The sequence below is a fragment of the Podarcis vaucheri genome, assembly GCF_965113315.1.
Source record: "Podarcis vaucheri genome assembly, chromosome: 5".
NCBI lineage: Eukaryota > Metazoa > Chordata > Lepidosauria > Squamata > Lacertidae > Podarcis > Podarcis vaucheri.
This window is the reverse complement of record NC_138763.1, coordinates 5,351,150-5,366,817: the sequence shown is the minus strand read 5'-3', so window position 1 is coordinate 5,366,817 and position 15,668 is coordinate 5,351,150. Positions and strand designations below refer to the sequence as shown.

General features: G+C 45.7%; 1 protein-coding gene across 5 annotated transcripts in view; it reads right to left on the bottom strand.

Moving 5' to 3' along the window:
- Nucleotides 1–15,668, bottom strand: part of DIS3L2 (DIS3 like 3'-5' exoribonuclease 2) — a 203,649-nt gene that overhangs the window by 69,839 nt on the left and 118,142 nt on the right. The window lies entirely within an intron of this gene.

Here is a 15,668-nt window from a genome sequence, read left to right as displayed (position 1 = left end):
GGAGCCGCTTACATGAGTGTAAGTGGCTCCTGTCTGGTTGGCTCCTTTAAAGCAAGCAGGCTCTCTGTCCCTCTCTCCTCCCCACTCAGCTGGCTAAATAGCAGCAAAGTTTTTCAGCGAGCCGGGGAGGAGGGAGAGAAGCAGAGCCTGCTTGTTTTAAAGGAGCAAAGTGGGAGAGGAGAGGAGCCTTATCCTCTTATACCCCTCTTCTGCATTATTAGCAGCATCCTTCTCCACACACCCCACGCGTGCTTCTTGCCCCTTGAGTGCTTTTCCTTCCCTCCCCACTTAAAACGTGGTTACAAAGCACAGATCCACATGGATCCTCAGGATTTTTGCACTGGGTCACCCCAAATTCACCATCAGATCACATAGCACGCACCCACTGTTTCCTGGGGCCGCAGTGATGCAAAAACGTGGTTACAAAGCATGGATCCACACGGATCCTCATGATTTTTGCATTGGGCTACCCCAAACTCACCGTCAGATCACATGTCTGTGGCCACAGCATGAACCACAAAAATCATACATCCACTGTTTCGTTTAGAATATTTTTTTTCTTGTTTTCCTCCTCTAAAAACTATGTGCGTGTTATGGTCTAGTGCGTGTTATAGAGCGAAAAATACGGTATATGCCTGTTGTCTTTGTCCATGGAGTTTTCTTGGCAGGGATACTGGAGTGGCTTGCTGGTTCCTGCTCCAGGCGAATCACGTTTGGTCAAAACTCTCTACTATGACCTGTCCATCTTGGGTGGCCTGCACAGTGTAGCTCATAGCTTATCTGAGTTATTCAAGCCCCATGGCAAGGCAGTGATCCATGAAGGGACCTCATGAGAAGAGAATACTTCCTGGAAAAGACCCTGGTGTTGGGAAAGATGGAGGGCACAAGGAGAAGGGGACGACAGAGGACGAGATGGTTGGATAGTGTTCTTGAAGCTACCAGCGTGAGTTTGACCAAACTGCGGGAGGCAGTGGAAGACAGGAGTGCCTGGCGTGCTCTGGTCCAGGGGGTCACAAAGAGTCGGACATGACTAAACGACAAAACAACAACAAGCAGGTAGAGGAAGGAATAGAACTGACTCTGATTAGGGTTACCAGCCAACTTGGAGGAGGGACTGAGGGGAGCAAAGTGGACTTTCTTTCAGCCAAGTTGCCAGAAGAGAAGGATTTTCTTACTGCAAATTCTCATGCCTCAATGTGTACCGAGGAAAGCCTTGAGACCCTGGGCAAGCCTCCCCTCTCTGGTCCGGAGGTGGAACCTACTTCCGACTTCCAGGAGGCAATGTGACCAGATGCCCTACCTTCACAGAGAAGCAACAAACAAAACTCACAGGGATCCCACAAAGCAAGGACAATTATACAACTGCCCTCATATATCAGAGATACTACATAGTTCATCCAACAGGTAGAGGGATAAAGTATTGATAATAGTGAACATTTTACTACACTGGATGCCAACTCCATATATACTTCCGTAACCTATGGGGGAACAAGGTCCATAATTGAATGCATTTTGATTTCTCATTCCTCAGCTAATGAATCCACTCTTTTTTCTTTTTCTTTTTCTTTTTAAGGGATTTGATGGACATTATTTTAGCAAAGAACTATTTATGATTCGACATTCAGTTTTCTTTTCAAATAAAAGGGGTGGCTATAGCTAGTTTGGTAGTGCCAAGTATTTCCAATCTGTAAATGGCTGAGCTTGAGAATGCTAGTATTTTAAACTCTGTACACAGTCCTCCTAAGAAACATATCAGATGTTATGGTTGCCACATAGAAGATATTTTCATTTTATTCTCCAAGTTATCTGAGGCTGGTGAGTTTTTTGGTTGGATCAATTCTGTTAATGATAATGTCAAATTCACTCGCCAAGTGGACCAAATAAATATTTTGTTTTTGGATGTGTTGCTGCCACAACAACATCCTTTGAGTGGCAAGGGATACTAAACCCACAGACAGAAGTTCATTATTTGCATCAGGTTTCTTAAGAATAATTGACTGTATGGACACTTTTCACATTTAACAAAAGACTTCACATTTGATCAAGTTTAGAAATCTCACGCCGATCAATTTTCTCACACTTTACACAGCAGGAGTTTCCCAAAACAGATGGTTTTAGAGTCCAGGTTAAGAGCAGATAGGGTCAGCACACGATCACTCAATCCAACACTAAAAGAAGTGGATTATTTTGGTCCTTGGACTTCAACCATGTAGCCCATAATATCAAACGTATTGTATAGAAACACTGGCATATTGCTCAAGGTTTGCTAGGGTGCCAAAGGAGTTCCTTTTGTGGGATTCTGCAGAACTATCAGTTTGGCAGATAAATTAGCCAGTTCAGACATTATGCACATGAAATCTCTTGGAAATGATCAAATCAGTCACGGTAAGTGTGGTTACTGTACACGATGTCCACAAAGTCTGGAAACGAAACAGTTTTTATCTTGCTCGTATAAAAAAAAAATGTTTTGAAAGCTTTTTCTAATTGCAATTCATGTTGTATTATGTGACCATGTTCAAAATTATATGTTGGTCAGATCATTAGACCTCTTAAGATGAAGTTAACTGAACACAAGCCCAAAATTCGTACTAGAAACCCCATTAACCATGCATTTTCTGGAATGTCATCACAGGACTTCTGGTTATTATTATTTTTTGCTCTAGAAATAATTCATCCTAGTCCATAAAAAAGATTATCTTTGGACTTGCTACTTTCCCAATGAGAAGTATTTTGGATACACAAGTTAATTCCAGGTCCTCTGGTGGTTTAAATGACAAAATGGATTTAAGTGTATTTCTATGATCTGATCATTTAATAAATGATTTCTTTTTAAAATAGTAGCTCTACTCATAAGTAATTGTTCCACTCAAGTGTAATAGCCACTTTTGAGATTCACATCTGTAGGTGGTACATGGATTGGCAGCTGATTTCCATCCTCCTTTATAAGACCTCAGTTACATTATATTTTGCGCACAGAAGCAAATTTTCTTTTTAAAGCAGTAACACAGCTACCTCTTTTTTATATTTTGAAACTTTACCTTTGGATGGTAGGCTTTCATTTTTATATCATACAAACTTCGTATGCAAGAAAGATTCACAAAAGCTATGCAGCCTTTATGCTATAGTCTCTGGCTGTTATTGAATTATATTTTTTACCTGGCGCAGGGACTAGTGTTGATGTAAGATTTTCATACCTCCCCCCCAAAAAAAAAAATCATCCCCAAATCTACTATGCAGGGTCGGAGGAGACCCAGAGCAGATTTAGGGGGTGCACAATAGGGGAAAGCAGAATAATATTTTGGCTAAAAACCTGTGAGCAGGTGGCTTGTGTACCTGCTCTGTCTGCTGTCCAGGTTCAGTGTTTTTCGAATTAGACACCCAGCTGTTTTTGGACTGCAACTCCCATCATCCCTGACCATGGGTCCTGCTACCTAGGGATGATGGGAGCTGTAGTCCAACAACCGATGGCGACCCAAATTTGAGAAACACTGCCTGTTGATGGGCAGCTCCAAGACCCCTGTTGTGTTCTTTATCCTTAAACCAGATCTAGACAGATACACAATTAAAAAATAAAAGCAAAAACATTCTAAAACAGATTAAAACAATCTGAAAACAATTGCAATTTCTTTTAAAAAAAGTTTAAAAGCAGTTATTGTTAAAAACATTCTTCCATCTAATTATCTTTGGGGTTGCCAAGCACATTTCTGTTTGTCTCAGGGTCCGAGTCCTGGCCAGGTAGAATTTTAGTGCCTTCTTAAGTAAGTGTCTGGCTGTATGTAACCTGTGTTCCAGATTCTGGCGAAAAGCAGCACAAACTAATCTTGAAGGCCAGAGCAACAAGGAATCTTCCTAAGCCAAGACCAAAAGAGCTGACCTTAGCATCACCTTATCCTTAGGAAACTCAACAGGGGCGGAAGCCAGGTCAGCAATAACTCAGTGAAATTAACCCTTTATTCAGAGAAACAAACAGCTCAGGAGGCCAGGCCTAGTGGGCACAGCAACTGTTCCCAGTAGATCTTGTCGCAATGAGAGCATCACAAGGACTGGAGGTCCCTGCCTTCCTGCAGCTCTCTAGCTCTCCTCCTTACCCAGTTCCTTCCCAAGCAATCAGCGCTGAAAAGAACAAAAAAAACCACCCTCATCCTCATTAGAACGGCCTGCTGAGAGAATAATTAAAAATGTGCAAGGGGAAAGAAGGAGCCCCCATCCCACGGCAAGGGATGCATACCACAACTCTTCAGAAACGGCCTCCTCCCGGTGTTATCACAGGCTCTGAAAGCTCTTCCACCGGGAGGCTGGCGGGTCAAGCCTAAAACTACTTAGATGGTAAGCCTTAGACCAACAGCGAGAATATTGCAAGCGACGGGAGCCAAACAGTTGCAGGAGGCGAGGGGAAAAGACACCCCTTTTGAAGTCTATATTCTAATATACCGACCCTACAGGACAAATATTGATGGAAGGAAAAGGAGGGAGTCATTACATCATGGCGTTAATCGCAGCCCAATCCGATACCCAGGCTCTTGCAGATATGAACTCTCTGCCCCAAACCGAATGTTGACAAACCGAGAGGGATCCCGTTACGTGAGATAACACAACGGGGAAGCCGCCAAGGAAAACAACACCGAGAGAGAGTTCGCTTGGTGCTTGGGGTTCCCATCCCAGGTTCTTAAAGAGAGGGGGCAGCCTAACGCCTCCTGATTCCCACCCCACCCTTCACACTTGACCTCAAAGTGGCAGATCATCTGCCTTGCATTAAGAGGGTCCCAGCTGCAATCCCTAGAGCTCTCCAGGGAGTGTTGGGAGAGACTTCTGTCTGAAATCCTACAGAACTACTTCTGGCCACTGTAGACCAGAACCTTCCAAACTGTGTGCCACAACACGTTCATGTGAACACTTCCCGTGCTCCTCTCGGGGCAGAAAAGGGGTTCGTTTTACCTCCAGTTTGCTAGTAAAACTGAATTAAAACTGGATAAAAAGTGTGTCATTGATATGAAAAGTTTGGAAAGCTCTGCTGTAGACAATACTGATCAAGACAGGCCAGTGGTCTGACTCAATATAAGGCAGGCTTCCCAAGTGTCTATGTTTGCACCACATTCCATTACAGTGGTACCTCAGGTTACATACGCTTCAGGTTACATATGCTTCAGGTTACAGACTCTGCTAACCCAGAAATAGTGCCTCAGGTTAAGAACTTTGCTTCAGGATGAGAACAGAAATCGTGCTCTGGCGGCGCGGCAGCAGTGGGAGGTCCCATTAGCTAAAGTGGTGCTTCAGGTTAAGAACAGTTTCAGGTTAAGAACAGACTTCCGGAACAAATTAAGTACTTAACCCGAGGTACCACTGTATTATTATTAGTAGTAGTGGCAGTAGCAGCAGCAGCACCAGTAGTATCCCACCCATCCAACTGGGTTGCTCCAGCCAATCTGGGCAGCTTCCAGCATACAGAAAAACATACTAAAACATTAAATCTTAAAAACATCCCTATACAGGGCTGCCTTCAGATGCTTCCTAAATGTTATATAATTACTCATCTCCTTAACATTTGATGGGAGGGCGTTCCACATGGAGGGCGCCACCACCGAGAAGGCCCTCTGCCTGGTTCCCTGTAGTTTCACTTCTTGCAGTGCGGGAACTGCCAGAAAGCCCTTGCTGCTGGATCTCAGTGTCCGGGCTGAACAATCAATCACATCAATACAGTAAATCTGACCCAACTATCACAATGAATTAAAACCTGAGCCAAACTCCTTAGAGAATACCACATACCTCTTGGGAATACCATATCTGATCCCACTCCCTCTATCAGCTCCCACCTCAGCACATAGTTACTACTTCTGTCATTTGCCTAATTTTTAAAACATCTTTTTACGGGGTTTTATAATCGAGGATCATGGGAATAATAAATGATACAAATAAACATACCATCTCATTTGCCTGATTAGCCCCAAAGCCCAACCAATCATGAATCACATAATGAATGGAATGCCATTATGATTCTTCTAAATCCACCAAATTTGGTCACACGATGACATCGCAGAGGAAAAATCAGCTGAGAGCGAGAGAAATGCCTCCTGGATTATTCACATGGGTAATCTCAACCGTAATTCAACTTTTGAATTCTGGTGCTGGAGGAGGCTCTTGAGAGTCCCATGGACTGCAAGAAGATCCAACCTATCCATTCTGAAGGAAATCAGCCCTGAGTGCTCACTGGAAGGACAGATCCTGAAGCTGAGGCTCCAAGACTTTGGCCACCTCATAAGAAGACTCCCTGGAAAAGACCCTGATGCTAGGAAAGATTGAGGGCACAAGGAGAAGGGGACGACAGAGGACGAGATGGACAGAGATGGACGATGACGAGATGGACAGTGTTCTCGAAGCTACCAGCATGAGTCTGACCAAACTGCGGGAAGCAGTGGAAGACAGGAGTGCCTGGCGTGCTCTGGTCCATGGGGTCGCGAAGAGTCGGACACAACTAAACGACTAAACAACGACAACAATCTCAACCAATCAAAGACCACAGAATGAACAAGGTGGCATCCTTAAGGGAAAACAAACTGCTGAGAGAGAGCAAAAGGAGGCAATGGAAAGAATAGGCCAAACATCTTCAGAGTTACTGCTGAAAATGTTTTAATGTTCCCTCAACACTGCCAAAAACATGCCCCCAAAACAGTAAGCAGTTTTGGCTTAGCCCTAATCAACTCCGATGTCATATGTAAACTCGCAATGATTGAAGTTAAAAATGGCACCCATCCATTGGAACAGTTTCTTCCCATGTTACACATGGTTATACAAAGGGCTTGTTGAGATCTGAAAAAAGAATCTAATGGGTTTGAACCTATTCCAGGATGCTGTGCGTAACCCCAATCCTATGTGGCAACTGAAGGAGGAATGATTTATACAACACACCTATGAGAAGAGTTTAAAGCAAGCTGGGATTTCAACTTCTCCACTGATGACCTCACCTCCCCGAACAAAAACAGCCCAGAGAACTCAATTTTCCTTTATTACCAAAGAAATAATAATAATAAAACAGGATGAAGAAAGAGAGGGAGGAAGGGTCTGTAAGTACTCAGTAAAAGCTGCCAACGCAGCAATTTGAATCAAGTGTTCACTCTTGGAATGGGGAAATTGGAGTTTAAGTTTGTGTGAACAGCAGGAGCAGGAAGAGCAGGAGAGATACCCTGGTGGTAAATTCACATTCAGTTTCCTAAGCAACTTTTTCACCACCCAGATTAAAACAGGGAAAGAGAAAATTAGCCAGTTCTGTGAGAACAGATACTGGCGCTGGGAGGTATTACACTGGTACCTCGGGATGCGAACGGGATCCGTTCCGGAGCCCTGTTCGCATCCTGAATGGAACGTAAGACGCGACGGTGCATCTGCGCATGTGTGGGTTGCGTTTTGCGGGTTCCGCGCATGCGCGTGATGGCATTTTGAGCATCTGCGCATGCGCGAGCAGCGAAACCCAAAAGTAACACGCTCCGTTACTTCTGGGCTGCCGTGGAGTGCAACCCAAAAGCGCTCAACTTGAAGCACATTCAACCCGAGGTATGACTGTACATCCAGCAGGACTATGAGATACAGTGCTTTGAAAGCAGCTTGAAAGACTATCACCACTACAGAGTACGCAAGATAATTTAACCCTATTTTAAGCCCTATTTCAAGATCTGAGCCAGGCTAACAGGCATGAAACAGGGATGCCATCAAGACAGAGACCAAGGCTAACTTTAACCTCTGTTGACAAGGAATGGCTGTGGCTCAACGGTAAAGCAAGAATTCTCCTGAAAGCATTCAAGCACACCTCAACTTTTCTCATATGGAGTTGGGGCCAATTCATCCTCAAAGCTAGCTATGTTTATTTATGGCTTCTATAGCTGCTGAAGGCATTCACCGAGGGACCCAGAGTTTGCCAGTGGGAGACCATGGGCCCCTGAAATCAGCTGGCGTTTTGAAGGCCGGCAGCCCAGTTCCTCTTCGCGCCCAAAACCATGCCAATTCATTGTTCAGGGCTTTATTTGGCTTACATAAACCTTCCTTGCCTGGCCTGGGGGCATTCTGGTTTTCGCAAAGTGCCAAGGAGCGGAACGTGAATTGGAGGCTTTGTTTACCAGACCACGGTAAAACTGAATGTCATAGAAGGCAGATTCAGCCAAGGGACATGGAAGAAGGCAAGCCCATTCCATCCACTCAGTGTTTCCCCCCCAAAAAACTGAACTCAACAGTTACCAACTTCCCCCGCCCCTCACTCCTTTTGACATGAAACACTGGAGAAAAACGCAGCGAGAAGAAAACAGCCAAAGAGAACCCAATGTTCTCGGAGTTTCAGAATCTCCCGGGGTGAGCCTCCAAAACAAAGAACGGGGGGGGGGGGGTGTTTAGAAAAGGTCAGTCTCCCCAGGGCTTCCCACCAACCTGACCATCAGAAACGCACCTCCTCATATCATCTCAAGGACAGGTTCCAAAATATCTTGCTTGGTGTGGAAGACCAAATGGCACCTTCTCCATTTCACATGCAGTAACGGATCGGAGCAGCAGCTGAATCTCACTTCCACACCGGGGGTGGAATAGCATCCTCCAGCACACCTGAGGACCACAGAGCTCTATCCTCCAGCGCCCCGGAATCTAATGCCCAAGACAGCTCTCTACCCAATGGTTGGGCTCGCCTTGCTCTAAATGGATGGGAAAATGGAGGTCTCTTTTTTTTCACCCAAGGAAGGCTCACTGGGAAAACATGTTCAGAGGAGGCTCCAGGAGCTTAATCTCCCTGTTCCAGTAAATGTATACACACACACACACACTGAAAGCACATGGAGGAGGCCACAGAATTCCCAAGCCTAACCACGCATACAGTACTGGAGCATATGTGGAGTTCCACATCAATGAGGCTTCTCAGTAACAGATCTCAGTTTTCAGATACCAGGAAACACCTTTCTCTGAGTGATTCCTGGTCAAATCAGACAATTCGTACCTGGGTGGGCAAACAGCCTTATAGCTTCTTCTGTTCTTTTGATGAAGGGCAGATAAATATTGCTCATAACTAACAGAGGTATATGTGGGTAAGTCGCTCTGGAGTTTTGCTGTGAAGCAGTGTCAATTTTTCTATTTATTTAGAAGTTTGCACACTAGTATATGCAAGCATCTGCACAACTCCGCCTCAAAAAGCAGAGTGCAAAAGAGGACGCAATCTGAAATACCCCATCTCCTCCCACTTCAGCCTGGATTAAAACAAAAACTGGGCCTCACAGGAATCACTTTTGCATGCTCACACACAGGCGTGTCACCAATTTTTCTGCACACACACACACTGAATGACGACCCAGGGTCAACATGGCTTCTGACTGTTCTCTGATCCCCAGAGTGGCTCTTTGAGAGGTATGAGGAACTAGATCGGGGTGGGGTGGGGAGATGCAGTAGGGGTGGGATCAGCCATACACACTGTGTGTGTGAGCGCAAAGGCTTCCTCCTTGTCCACGCAGCTCTGCATAGCCCAGCTGATGATCAGCAGCAGACCAAATGGAAAGTCACCAAATAGCAGAAATGAAAGCGGAGCTGAGGACCGTGCCTTCGAAAGATGCATTTTCAAAGTTTTCCATGAGGCACTGGAAGCCTCTGAAGTGGGAGGTGTACTTGGGGAAGGGGGGAGGAAGCCCCAACGCCGTGCATTACACAATTAAAAGCCTGATAGGGTTACGTGCGTGTTTTGTCTGCAGCAGCTAATAAATCAGGCATCCAGACTCCTAAATCCCATTATGAAGCAGCATTAAGAGATACACTTCACATTGCAAAACAAGAGGTGTATGGTTGCTCCAGCTCTATTCGCCAGCACCTTAAGCCTGACAAATAATTTAGATGTGGGACAGGCCTGGCCTTTGAAGTCGCTGCAGAGAGTGATTTCCACATGCTCCAGCCAGCTCAAAAGCATGGGTGCCAAGTGGACATAGGTAGAACATATGGCTGAGGAACAGACAGAATGTGGGGTACCCTGCTGTGAGCACAGACGTGAGGTGCACGGACTTGTTCTAAGGATGGCTGCTGAACATCCACATCCTGCCATTAGCCAGGCTGGAGGATGCTTTAGCCAGATCGCTGCTCTGTAAAATATGTCACAGGCTTATGAAGATGTGGCGCTCAGGACATGGGCTGCTTCAGAAATGCCCCCAGGTGCTTCCAGGTTGCTATGAATGAAAATGTAAGCAGCTCTTCCTGGAGACGGATGGAGCAAGCAGCATCTTAGCAGGACCAGGGGAAGATGGAAGAGGGCCAAAAGAAGCACAGGCAGGGTCGAGGGCAGGCACGTCAACAGGCGCAACTTCACTCTCCCACATTGGTACTAACTAGCCTCTCCTTTCTCAGCTAGCCCCTGTATCCAAAGACAAATCACTCAGACCATGAGCCCCTCTAGGGCAAAACAATCCTGTTCCCTTTCCCTAAGAAGGGGCAGATACTCAGCACATTCTTGGCTGCTACCAAGTCCGACACCTCCCATGCCCCACACCATGTTCAAATTGGCTGGGGGGGGGGAATATCCCGAGTTTTGACTATTTTGTGTAAAAACGCCCTCATTTTCACATTTTTCCAGCAATCAGAGCATTCTTGAAATGTATATGCACTAAATTTAAATTTTCTGGGTGGCTTGGAAATATCTTAATCATTTTGTAGTACGCTTTGGGTCCCTGATTTTGAGGGGGGGGACGAATACCCTACTTTTGAGATTTTTTTGGCAATTGGGCCATTCTGGGCTGCGCATGAGAACGCAGGAAGTTGCCCATCTGTGCAGCACTGCTCATTCCCCTAAGCTTCCTTTAGAGACTAATTCACGTTCCCTCCATGGACCACAGGATGCTTTTTTCACTCCTCTCCCACCTGTACCTATCCCACTTCAGCCCAGAACTCTCCACCTGAAACTCCTGTTCTGTTCCTGCCCCCCGCCCTAAACTATTAAACTGCCTCATTCAGGCTTGCCCTCAGCCTGTCCTCAGGCCTCTTTCCCAACACAAGGCTGCAAAGTTCAAAATAAAAAACCTCGCAGAAAGAAGACAAGCAGCTAAGAAAGCCATATCCAAGAGGCTTCTGTTAAGATCAGATTTCTCTGTGTGTGAGAGAGAGGGGGGGGGAGAGAGAATATGACAGCTCTGACAAGGGGAGAACTTCTTGAATTTGGCTGATGCCAGAAGCCCCCACTCAACATCAAGGCTCTCAGCCAAAGAGATGAAGAGAGAAAGGACAATTTCTGGCAAATCACACCTCAAGCTGTTTTTATTACTATTCCATGCTCCATTCTAGAGGGCTAATTCTACCAGGAAATTAATACTCATTGAATTTACAGAGATGGGAAGTGGCACCCAACAGCCTTCGCAAATTGGAATCCTTCTGGGTGTAGAGGAAGTTAATCCTGTTCCTGGAAGCAAAGCCCTGGGGTCGGGAGGGCGCAAGTCCTCTTTGACGTGTCTCCATTGAACACTGCTAAGGTCGTGCATGTTGCTTGGCCTCTGGACTCTGGAGATGTTCCAGGATGCAGGGCGCCAGATGTGAAACGAGTTCTTAGCTCAAATAATATTTCAGTAAAAGAGGCAGGCAAGAAGGTCTCCTTGAAGCTCTGAGAACCTCCCTGGAAACTTTTGCTCTGATTTGGAGGAGAAGACACATTAACGCCTCTTGTCCAAGGGGAAAGCCACTGTGTCCTGGCTCTCATCCTCCGACACCGTATTCAGACTTATGGCTCGAGGAAACCCAAAATCTTTACTCAAGAAATAAGCACACTGTTAATTTTGGGGGAAGATATACAATGAGCTGAAGAAAATGTTCCAATTAACATTTGTAAAAAAAAGCCCAAAGCTTTCTTGTTAGGGATTGTAGGAAAAGACCTGCCAAGGAAATTAAAAAACATTTTCATGTATGCGACAGCGGCGGCAAGAGTCTTAATAGCACAAGGATGGAAGAATGAGGAAATCCCGACTAAAGAACTGTGGCAAGAGAAATTGACGGACTATGCGGAACTGGCGAAATTGACACATAAACTATGTGACAAGGATAACTGTGACCTTAAAGAAGAATGGGAACCTTTTACGAAGTATTTAAAGAAACAACAAAATCAACTGGATTCCTTGGCAGGTTTTGAATAAACACTCACAAATTCTTTATTGGTAACATACAGATAGATAAATTGAGGATCTTTACAATTTTATAACATGCAGAGAATAACATGTGCTGAGAAACCAGAGAGAGGAGCTGAGGGAAGTCTCAGGGAGGGGTGGGAGGGTGGGTTTTTTTTTTCTTTTGGGGGGGCAATGGGGGGGAATGTAGATGATGTATTTTTGATAAATTGTTGTGTTGGAATCCCTAATAAAAATACCTTATAAAAAGAGAAAAGAAATAGGAAATAAGCACACTGTTTCAGCATCAGTTCAGAATACGGGGTACACCTCTGCTTGGGGGAGCAGGGAGTTCAGAGGCCAGGGGTGGCAGCAGTGCCTACACGGAGGATTCTCAAAGAGACGAGGCTGAGGGAACGCTCCACAAGGGAGGGTGTTCGAAAGAGGGTGAGGGGCTGCCAGCTCTGCAGGCAAGGGGGGACCTAACTGGGCTCCTGAGCCCCACAGGGGTGCCGCAGAAAGAAGGCAGCTGGTCAAGGGAGCCGTGGACTCAAAAAGGTTGAAAACCTCTGATCTAAGTTGTCACATAGTCCCAGATTTTTCCAGGTTTCAAGGATGGAAAGTGAAACCCAGTATTAACATTGGTAACCAGAACCGACACCAGTCTGGGGCTAAATGGTGAATTGGCCTTTCACAGCAGCCTCCTAAGACATTCCTCCGTATGAATGAATGAATGACTGTCCAGCAACAGGATGAGGCCATGTCTCCCTCAATTGAATTAAGCTCTCAGCCTGAGATTTTGGTCAGATACAACCTGATCACTTTGACAAGCTGGGTGCAATATGCAGAAATATGTGGGCAAGCAGCCTTTTAAATTAAACACGACAGAAATATTCACCAGTAGGAGCTACACAACGCAGCAAGCATTATTCGGGAGAGGGTATGTGGCGAGCTGTCATTCAAGACCAATTCCTAACTACGCAAATGCAGAGACCTGTTTCCAATCTCCGTAATGTACTGCCAGCACTCATTTTCTAACGACAAGACGCAGGCCAAGGAAGCTGCCACTGCCCTGGCCATCTTGCAGCACTGAATCAACCATCCCAGGAATTCAGACGTCACTTGCGGTACCTTTGTGGGTTCCTCTCCCCTCCACATTCAATTCCACCCCCATCACGGCTGCATCCTGTTATCCAGCCCCTTTGCCAAAAGGGCTGCGCCAGCTGCTGCGAGTGGTTTACAAAACATAAAGCAGTAAAATCAAGAAAAATTCACAACCCTGCTTTAAAACATGCAAAGGTTAATAAGGAATGGGGGGATTTATAACTTATCTTAAAAATCATTGTAAAGAGTTAAAATCATTAGTAGGATTGGAATAGCACTTGTAGTTTAATCGTGAGTTTTGGATAAAATGGAGAGGTAAAAGATTTGGATTATTATAAAACACGCAGGAGGAATGGACTAACAATAGGACCCACAAAGGGGAGGAGGGAATTCCAGGAGATTCTTTGGAATCTTGCTTTTATGACGTATGTTGGATATGCGATTGTAGAACTTTAATTTGAAAAACCAAATAAATAAATTTATAAATAAAATACTAAAACAGATTAAAATTGCCTCAACTTTCTAAGCGTCTGAATTCTTAGAAATGCAAAACGGGTACAGGACCCTCAACCACCCAATGGAACTATACTAAAAAGTAGAATCAGGAGATGCGCTTCCTATGCTATGCAAGGCTTTATTTCTGTGTCCTAAGATGCGTCTCCTGGAAGGAACTGCAAGGCCCGGAGCTGGGCATCTAGGAGACCCCACTGCCTCATCTCTTCCATTTACAGAAAGGCCTCGTTCCATCTGCCTCTGCAGCCACAGGTTTTATTTACTAAAATAAAAGGCCAGCAACCTTCATTAAAGCTTTGTAACAATGCAGAGGCGGCGAGGCAAACATGACGGCTTCCCATTTTAGTTTATTAACAACATAGTCACTGCTTACCTCATTTCAAGAAGTTCCCATCACTGGAAAGTGACTCAGCCCAAGTGGAAAAGAAGGAGAGAGCTTTTCCAGCTGCTTCCCTGCCATTCCAGCAGCACCTACTTGAAATCAAGCTCCAGTTCACGGGCAGGTGACCTCACACCACGTCAGATCACTGGTCTCCCTGGCATTTCACTGTCTATAGCAGCCTTCCCCAACCCAATGCCCGCTCCAGATGTTTTGGGCTACAACTCCCATCACAAAGTTGCTGGTTGGGGCTGTGGACCAAAACATCTGGAGGGCAACGGGTTCGGGAACACAGAGTGGCAGCTGGACCCAGGATTTCTGGCAGGAGTCTTTCCCCGTCCTCCTTAGGGACGCCAGAAATTGCATCAGGGAACCTTTTGCATACAAAGCACATACTGAACAAAGAGGAGATGGGAGACAATGAGCATATACAGGCAACTCCTAAGGGATGTGCATCCAGCTGACGCACAATCGCACATGCACACATCACTTCGAACCTGGAAGTGACTGTAAAAATGGCAGAAACAACCCTAAAGAGAGCCCAGCAAATAGAAGAAGAAGAAGAAGAAGAGTTTGGATTTGATATCCCGCCTTTCACTCCCCTTCAGGAGTCTCAAAGCGGCTAACATTCTCCTTTCCCTTCCTCCCCCACAACAAACACTCTGTGAGGTGAGTGGGGCTGAGAGACTTCACAGAAGTGTGACTGGCCCAAGGTCACCCAGCAGCTGCATGTGGAGGAGCGGAGACACGAACCCGGTTTCCCAGATTACATGACTACCGCTCTTAACCACTACACCACACTGGCACATAGGCACGAAAACAGCAGCTTGCAATCCCACAAGCCTTTGCAAGGGAAATCCCAGGAGCAGTTGCACTGCCATTGAGGCCTGTGGCAAGTTGGAATTTGAGTGATTGTGGTGGGGTTTGGCATCTGGTAGTCTCCATCAGCACCATAATTGATGCTTTTGAATTATGGTGCTGGAGGAGACTCTTGAGAGTCAAACCTATCCATTCTTAGGGAAATCAGCCCTGAGTGCTCACTGGAAGGACAGATCCTGAAGCTGAGGCTCCAAGACTTTGGCCACCTCATGAGAAGACTCCCTGGAAAAGACCCTGATGTTGGGAAAGATGGAGGGCACAAAGAGAAGGGGATGACAGAGGATGAGATGGTTGGACAGTGTTCTTGAAGCTACCAGCATGAGTTTGACCAAACTGCGGGAGGCAGTGGAAGACAGGAGTTCCTGGTGTGCTCTGGTCCATGGGGTCACGAAGAGTCAGACATGACTAAACGACTAAACAACAAGTGCTGCTGTTTTTTTCTAGGGTTGCCAGAGGTCAGAGGGTGTTTGCAGGCTTTTCCAATGGTGTTTCGAATATACGCAATTTCACGTAAACACAGGGTGCCCTGGAGTGTAACCCCCACGTAAATTGAGAGTTGCCTGTACACTCGAGGCTTCCTAATAATGAATCAGCTCAATGGACAAGCTAACCTTGGACCGTCCACTCTGACCACTAGTGGCTCTCACAAAGTTTTAGAAGACATCTGAAGGCAGCCCTGTTTAGGGAAGCTTTTAATGTTTAAT